Source organism: Salmo salar, chromosome 20 (assembly GCF_965601325.2).
Source record: "Salmo salar chromosome 20, fSalSal1, whole genome shotgun sequence".
Lineage (NCBI taxonomy): Eukaryota > Metazoa > Chordata > Actinopteri > Salmoniformes > Salmonidae > Salmo > Salmo salar.
The window spans coordinates 85,611,501-85,620,416 of NC_138310.1; positions in this window are offsets into that span (position 1 = coordinate 85,611,501).

The following is an 8,916-nucleotide window of genomic DNA, read 5'->3' on the forward strand; positions in this document are numbered from 1 at the left end:
AGTCTCAACAAGCCAGAGCCTTGAATACTTCCTCACCACCTCACACGAGAAAGTGCATATTCACACATCTTAAAAAGTAGATGTTTTTATGCTCTCTTGTTCTCTCCCTCACTCAACAACCATCTTCCACTCCCTCCCTCCCTCCCACTTTCCACCACCATCCTCTGCTTCCTCCCTAAATTGGTTTTCTGTTGACTATTTGGTCATTGGCTCAGTTCTATTCCCAACTAGTAATTAAGCATTTGTTTTGAATCTCTATTGCATTTGCATGTGAAGCAGTAGAAACGCCCAGACAGTAAAACTATCCCTGGGTTCTCTGTAGACACACAGACCCCGGGTAGACATCACAGAGAAGAGAGGGAATACTGTATGGAGGAATAGAGGGAGGACAGAGGGAAAAGAGGGAGAAGTGCTGAGAGGGCAGTAGACAAGCCACAATAACAGACAGTGGAAGAAGAGGGAGTCTCACCAGAAATTGAAAGACCCAAAATGCTATGACACATAATGATATGACCATAATCAATCAAATTTATTTATAAAGCCCTTTTTACATCAGCCGATGTAGATTATAATAGTGCATGGTCAAGATGTTCAAACATTCATAGATGCCCAGCAGGGTCAGATAATAATAATCACAGTGATTGTAGAGGGTGCAACAGGTCAGCACCTCAGGGTGCAACAGCTCAGCACCTCAGGAGTAAATATCAGTTGGCTTTTCATAGCCGATCATTCAGAATTAGAGACAGCAGGTGTGGTAGAGAGAGAGAGTCGAAAACAGCAGGTCCGGTGAACAGGTCACGGTTCCATAGCCGCAGGCGGAACAGTTGTAACTGGAGCAGCAGCACGTCCAGGTGGACTGGGGACAGCAAGGAATCATCAGGCCAGGTAGTCCTGAGGCATGGTCCTAGTACTCAGGTCCTCCGAGAAGAGAGAGAGAGAGAGAGAGAGAGAGAGAGAGTGAGAGCGTTAGAGGGAGCATACTTAAATTCACACAGGACACCGGAAAAGACAGGAGAAATATATAACAGACTGACCCTACACCCGACAAACTATTGCAGCCGCCCAACAACCTGCCCGCTTGACCCTATCCCCTCCTCTCTTCTCCAGACCATTTCCGGAGACCTTCTCCCTTAACTCACCTCGCTCATCAACTCATCCTTGACCGCTGGCTACGTCCCTTCCATCTTCAAGAGAGCGAGAGTTGCACCCCTTCTCAAAAAACCTACACTCGATCCCTCCGATGTCAACAACTACAGACCAGTATCCCTTCTTTCTTTTCTCTCCAAAACTCTTGAGCGTACCGTCCTTGGCCAGCTCTCTTTCTATCTCTCTCAGAATGACCTTCTTGATCCAAATCAGTCAGGTTTGAAGACCGGTCATTCAACTGAGACTGCTCTTCTCTGTGTCACGGAGGCTCTCTACACTGCTAAAGCTAACTCTCTCTCCTCTGCTCTCATCCTTCTAGACCTCTATCTGCTGCCTTTGATACTGTGAACCATCAGATCTTCCTCTCCACCCTCTCCGAGTTGTGCATCTCCAGGGCGGCTCACTCTTGGATTGCGTCCTACCTGACAGGTCGCTCCTACCAGATGGCGTGGCGAGAATCCGTCTCCGCACCACGTGCTCTCACCACTGGTGTCCCCCAGGGCTCAGTTCTAGGCCCCCTCCTATTCTCGCTATACACCAAGTCACTTGGCTCTGTCATATCCTCACATGGTCTCTCCTATCATTGCTACGCAGACGACACACAATTAATCTTCTCCTTTCCCCCTTCTGATAACCAGGTGGCAAATCGCATCTCTGCATGTCTGGCAGACATATCAGTGTGGATGACGGATCACCACCTCAAGCTGAACCTCGGCAAGACGGAGCTGCTCTTCCTCCCGGGGAAGGACTGCCCGTTCCATGATCTCGTGATCACGGTTGACAACTCCATTGTGTCCTCCTCCCAGAGTGCTAAGAGCCTTGGCGTGACCCTGGACAACACCCTGTCGTTCTCCGCTAACATCAAGGCGGTGACCCGATCCTGTAGGTACATGCTCTACAACATTCGCAGAGTACGACCCTGCCTCACACAGGAAGCGGCGCAGGTCCTAATCCAGGCACTTGTCATCTCCCGTCTGGATTACTGCAACTCGCTGTTGGCGGGGCTCCCTGCCTGTGCCATTAAACCCCTACAACTCATCCAGAACGCCGCAACCCGTCTGGTGTTCAACCTTCCCAAGTTCTCACTCCTCCGCCAGTGGTTCCAGTTGAAGCTCGCATCTGCTACAAGACCATGGTGCTTGCCTACGGAGCTGTGAGGGGAACGGCACCTCCGTACCTTCAGGCTCTGATCAGTCCCTACACCCAAAGAAGGGCACTGCGTTCATCCACCTCTGGCCTGCTCGCCTCCCTACCTCTGCGGAAGCACAGTTCCCGCTCAGCCCAGTCAAAACTGTTCGCTGCTCTGGCACCCCAATGGTGGAACAAGCTCCCTCACGATGCCAGGACAGCGGAGTCAATCACTACCTCCTGGAGACACCTGAAACCCCACCTCTTTAAGGAATACCTGGGATAGGATTAAGTAATCCTTCTAACCCTCCCCCCCTACCCTCCTCCCCAAAAAAGATATAGATGTACTATTGTAAAGTGGTTGTTCCACTGGATATCATATGGTGAATGCACCAATTTGTAAGTCGCTCTGGATAAGAGCGTCTGCTAAATGACGTAAATGTAAATGTAATTACTGGAGGCTGAGACAGGAGAGGTTCGGGAGAAACTGTGGCCCCGTCCGACTATACCCCCAGACAGGGCCAACCAGGCAGGATATAACCCCACCCACTTTGCCAAAGCTCAGCCCCCACACCAGAGGGATATCTTCAACCACCAACTTACTACCCTGAGACAAGGCCGAGTATAGCCCACGAAGTTCTCCCACATGGCAGGAACCCACTCAAGTGACGCACCCCTCCTAGGGACGGCATGGAAGAGCACCAGAAAGCCAGTGACTCAGCCCCTGTATTAGGATTAGAGGCAAAGAGAATCCCAGTGGAGAGGGGGGAACTGGCCAGGTGGGTGGTTCATCGCTCCAATGCCTTTCCATTGCCCTTCACACCCCTGGTCCCTGGGCCAGACTACACTCAATCATAGGACCTACTGAAGAGATGAGTCTTCAATAAAGACTTAAAGGTCGAGACCGAGTCTGCGTCTCTCACATGGATAGGCAGACCATTCCATAAAAATTGAGCTCTATAGGAGACAGCCCTGCCTCCAGCTGTTTGCTTTGAAATTCTAGGGACAATAAGGACGCCTGCTGTGATGATCGTCATATGGAGTAGACCAAGGTGCAGCGTGTTGAGTGCTCATGATAAATATTTATTATTGACTCAGAACACTAAAGTAAAATAACAAACAAACGGAAAACGAACGTCACGTCCTGCAGGCTTTACAGAGCTGTGCAAAAACAAGATCCCACAACACCAGGTGGGAAAAAAATCTACTTAAGTATGATCTCGAATTAAAGACAACGAGGACCAGCTGCCTCTAATTGGAGATCATCCCAAACAAAACCAACATAGAAATACAAAAACTAGAACATGAACATAGAAATACAAAACATAGAATAACACCCCCTGTCACGCCCTGACCTACTCTACCATAGAAAATAACATCTTACTAAGGTCAGGACGTGACACCTGCGTCTTGTGACCGTAGTGTATGTGTAGGTATGTTCGGCAGGACCAAATCGGAAAGATAGATAGATAGGAGCAAGCCCATGTAATGCTTTGTAGGTTAGCAGTAAAACCTTGAAATCAGCCCTAGCCTTAACAGGAAGCCGGTGTAGAGAGGCTTTTTGGTTCTTGTCAAGATTCTAGCAGCTGTGTTTAGCACTAACTGAAATTTATTTGGTGCTTTATTCCGGGTAGCCGGAAAGTAGAGCATTGCAGTAGTCTAATATAGAAGTGACAAAAGCATGGATTAATTTTGGACAGAAAGTTTCTGATTGTTGCAATGTTACGTAGATGGGAAAAAAGCTGCCCTTGAAACAGTCTTGATATGTTCGTCAAAAGAGAGATCAGGGTCCAGAGTAACGTCGAGATCCTTCACAGTTGTATTTGAGACGACTGTACAACCATCAAGATTAACTGTCAGATGCAACAGAAGATCTCTTTGTTTCTTGGGACCTAGAACAAGCATCTCTGTTTTGTCCGTGTTTAAAAGTAAATTATTTGCCACCATCCACTTCCTTATGTCTGAAACACAGGCTTCCAGGGAGGGCAATTTTGGGGCTTCACCATATTTCATTGAAATGTACTACTGTGAATCGCCCTCATAGCAGTGAAAGTTAACATTATGTTTCCGAATGACATTACCAAGAGGTAAAATATATAGTGAAAACAGTGGTCCTAAAACAGAACCTTGAGGAACACTGAAATTTACAGTTGATTTGTCAGAGGACAAACCATCCACAGAGACAAACTGATATCTTTCCAACAGATAAGATCTAAACCAGGCCAGAACTTGTCCGTGTAGACCAATTTGGGTTTCCAATCTCTCCAAAAGAATGTGGTGATCGATGGTATCAAAAGCAGCACTAAGGTCTAGGAGCACGAGGACAGATGCAGAGCCTTGGTCTGACGCCATTAAAAGCTAATTTACCACCTTAACGAGTCCAGTCTCAGTGCTATGATGGGGTCTAAAACCAGACTGAAGTGTTTCGTATACATTGTTTGTCTTCAGGAAGGCAGTGAGTTTTTTCTTTAAAAAATTGAGAGGAATGGGAGATTTGATATAGGCCAATAGTTTTTTCTATATTTTCTGGATCAAGGTTTGGCTTTTTCAAGAGAAGCTTTATTACTGCCACTTTTAGTGAGTTTGGTACACATCCTGTGGATAGGGAGCCGTTCGTTATGTTCAACATAGGAGGGCCAAGCACAGGAAGCAGCTCTTTCAGTAGTTTAGTTGGAATATGGTTCAGTCTGCAGCTTGAGTAGGGGCAACGTTATGACCCACAATGTCATGACCCACAATGTTATGACCCATAATGTTATGACACATAACGTTATGACTCATAATGTTACGTGTCACGCCCTGATCTGTTTCACCTGTCCTTCTGATTGTCTCCACCCCCCTCCAGGTGTCGCCTATCTTCCCCATTATCCCCTGTGTATTTATACCGGTGTTCTCTGTTTGTATCTTGCCAGTTCGTCTTGTTTGTCAAGTCAACCAGCATTTTTGTCTCAGCTCCTGCTTTTTCCAGTCGCTCTTTTCCTCACCCTCCTGGTTTTGACCCTTGCCTGTCCTGACTCTGAGCCCGCCTGCCTCACCACTCTGCCTGCCCCTGACCCTGCCTGCCGTCCTGTGCCTTTGCCCCTACTCTGGATTACCGACCTCTGCCTGACCTGACCCTGAGCCTGCCTGCTGTTCTGTATCTTTGCCAAACCACTCTGGATTATCGACCCCTGCCTGCCTGCCGCTGTTGCTGTAATAAACATTGTTACTTCAACACAATCTGCATTTGGGTCTTACCTGAAACGTTATAGTTATGTCATGTTATGAACGATAATGTTATGACCATAACGCTATGACTCTGTTATGACCCATAATGTTATGACCCTTAATGTTATGACCCTTAATGTTATGTAATGTTATGACCCATAATGTTATGACCCATAATGTTATGACCCTTAATGTTATGACCCTTAATATCACGACCCATAATGGTATTTCCCACAGGAATCCTCTGTAGTTTAATTACCAAGTTTGTGTAAGTATGATTTTCAAATCCTGTGAGTGACTGAATTTGCGAGTTATTAAGTAACGGACTGAATTTGCGAGTTATTAAGTAACGGACTGAATTTGAGAGAGATTGAGTAACGGACTGAATTTGCGAGTTATTAAGTAACGGACTGAATTTGAGAGAGATTGAGTAACGGACTGAATTTGAGAGAGATTGAGTAACGGACTGAATTTGAGAGAGATTGAGTAACGGACTGAATTTGAGAGAGATTGAGTAACGGACTGAATTTGAGAGAGATTGAGTAACGGACTGAATTTGAGAGAGATTGAGTAACGGACTGAATTTGAGAGAGATTGAGTAACGGACTGAATTTGAGAGTTATTAAGTAACGGACTGAATTTGAGAGAGATTGAGTCGTTGACTGAGCTGATTTAGTTTGGTTGCCAGTGGTTCTTTATTCTAGTCCTATTTTCCCACTCCTAATCCTCTGTCGTGAAAGGTTCCAACAACGGAATTCCGGTGACGCATGTACAGCAGTGATCAGTGATCGTGTTCGTGGAGGTGACCCTCACGCCGGTTGCCTTGACAACACCCTGCCTACCATCTCCCTTCATTCACCCTCTGAGAGTCACAACTACGCAGGCAGCAGCAGTGAACAGAACGGAGAGAGAAGAAGAAGAAGAATTTGTTGTTCTTCTCAGCTCTAAAGGGACACCCGCGGGGCTCCCACCTGTTCCCACATCTCAGCAGCAGAAATAGGTTGATCGTGTCTCTCTTAGAAAACAAGCTGAAACCGCTGTAATATTTAGATCTATTATAATCTGCAGAGAAAATGTGAATTCATTTTGTTATACATTTGTATCTACTTAGTGGTTAGTATGAATGTGGTGTGATGGAAGCCCCTCATAGAACATAGTGCAACATATCTGACGATGGGGTGGTGGAACTGGAAATCCTAAGTACTGGAAGTTCAGAACAGACAATCCTTTGTATAGAACCCTGGGCCTAGTTTAGAGCTCTCTCTCTCTCGTGTTTAGGGTCTGTGTAGGACACACTCCAGAGCTGCTCTGAGCCGACCGAAATATCCTGTCTCCTCCAGCACCTCGTCATCCCTGTTTATTGGGTGACGGTGTGTGTGTGTTTGTGTGCTCGCTTGCGTAAGTGAGTCCATGCGTATGTGCATCAGGCCTATCAGACGGGTCGTTATAACTGACAAAACTATATGGGATGATTAGGGACCATGACCCCCCCTGGGGTTATTGCCATGGATACAGGAAAAACAACAGTACCTGATGCAGCTGACTGACTTGTGGGAACTCACTGATAGGATGACTGGAGAAACGGCTAATTGGCTTAACGGTTACTCATTGGTAGCCTCCATTTCCAACTTTTTTTCTCACCAGACTTCATCGGAATCAATGTTGCCGAAACTCATTGGTTGAATGAGTTGTTTACTTGTAACGTATTAGCAGGGTTGAGTAGGTTACTTTCTAAATGTAATCTGTTAGAGTTACTAGTTACCTGTCCAAAATTGTAATCAGTAACGTAACCTTTGGATTACCCAAACTGATTACTTTCAGTTACTTTTGGATTATTTTCCCCTTATGAGGCAGTAAAAGATGACAAAAAGGATCCATCAAACTCATTTGGTGTGTCATCATAGTGGTCTCTGATTGGTGTGTCATCATTTGGTGTGTCATCATAGTGGTCTCTGATTGGTGGTCATCATTTGGTGTGTCATCATAGTGGTCTCTGATTGGTGTGTCATCATTTGGTGTGTCATCATAGTGGTCTCTGATTGGTGGTCATCATTTGGTGTGTCATCATAGTGGTCTCTGATTGGTCATCATTTGGTGTGTCATCATAGTGGTCTCTGATTGGTGTGTCATCATAGTGGTCTCTGATTGGTGGTCATCATTTGGTGTGTCATCATAGTGGTCTCTGATTGGTGTGTCATCATTTGGTGTGTCATCATAATGGTCTCTGATTGGTGGTCATCATTTGGTATGTCATCATAGTGGTCTCTGATTGGTGGTCAGAATCGCTCAGGCGGAACGAACTTAAACTTGCACCTTTTTTCAATACTGAATTGAATGTCATTGAGAAAACAGAAAGGTGTCATGTATTTTTCCCCGCAAATATCCTTTCTACATTTTTAAGTAGTCCAAGAAGTAATCATCTCTTTTTTCAAAAGTATTTGTAGTTTGATTAAAATATTTTTGCTGGTAACGTAAGTGATTACATGTAATAGTTACTCCCCAAACCTGCTGATTAGGTGACTGATTACCAGTCGGCTAACTCATAGCTTTAGCTCACTGATTGACTTGCTAACTCATAGCCTGCCTGCCTGCCTGCCTGCCTGCCTGCCTGCCTGCCTGTCTTTCATTATGTCCCACTGGCTCTCCTTTCCTATTTATCTCTTGCTTTCATTCTCACCATCTCTCTTTATTTCTCTCTCCCCCGCCCCCCCTCTAGAGAGGGCAAGAGAGAGATAGGGAGAAAGGGGGAGGGATGAGTTTTGCAGACGTATAGCTGGGCTGTACGCATTCCTGAAGGGTTGAGCATCCTGTTCCTCTTTTTCCACAACTATGAGAGCTCACACCGCGTGGCACGTACGCACACTCACACACACACACACACACACACACACCATGCCGCCCCTCTCCCACAGGGAACCCAGCATATCCAAGTACCTCCCAGCTCTTTAGAACAGGAAATGGGTGCCACTCTCTCCCCCCTTCTTCCCATCCCTCCTCCCCACCCCTCCTCTCACCTTCTCCCCACCCTTCCTCTCTTCTTCCCCCAACCCTATTTTTCCTCACCCCGGCAAAGTAACACTTCAGCGTACCCTCGGCCTGAGATACTTCCAGGATAAGGGCTTTTCGTTTCTTCCCCTTTTCTTTTCTAGTTTTTGGATACGCTTTGGAAGTCCTCCCTCCTTCCCTCCCTTCTCTGTGATAAAGACTCAGTCTCAGGTGGTGAGAAGCAGTCTGGGGTCTCTCAGGGGAAAGAAGGATTGCATAGCTGCTTCTCCCATTCATAAACCACAATACTGTACAGTCCTTAGCCCTAGTTTTGCATATTGAATATTGAAGTGAGATTATCAATGTCACAATGAATTTACTTTGTAATGTGTGTGAGAGAAACCAGAGTTAGTGTGTGTGTGAGAGAGTGAGTTGTATCAGATTGTGTGT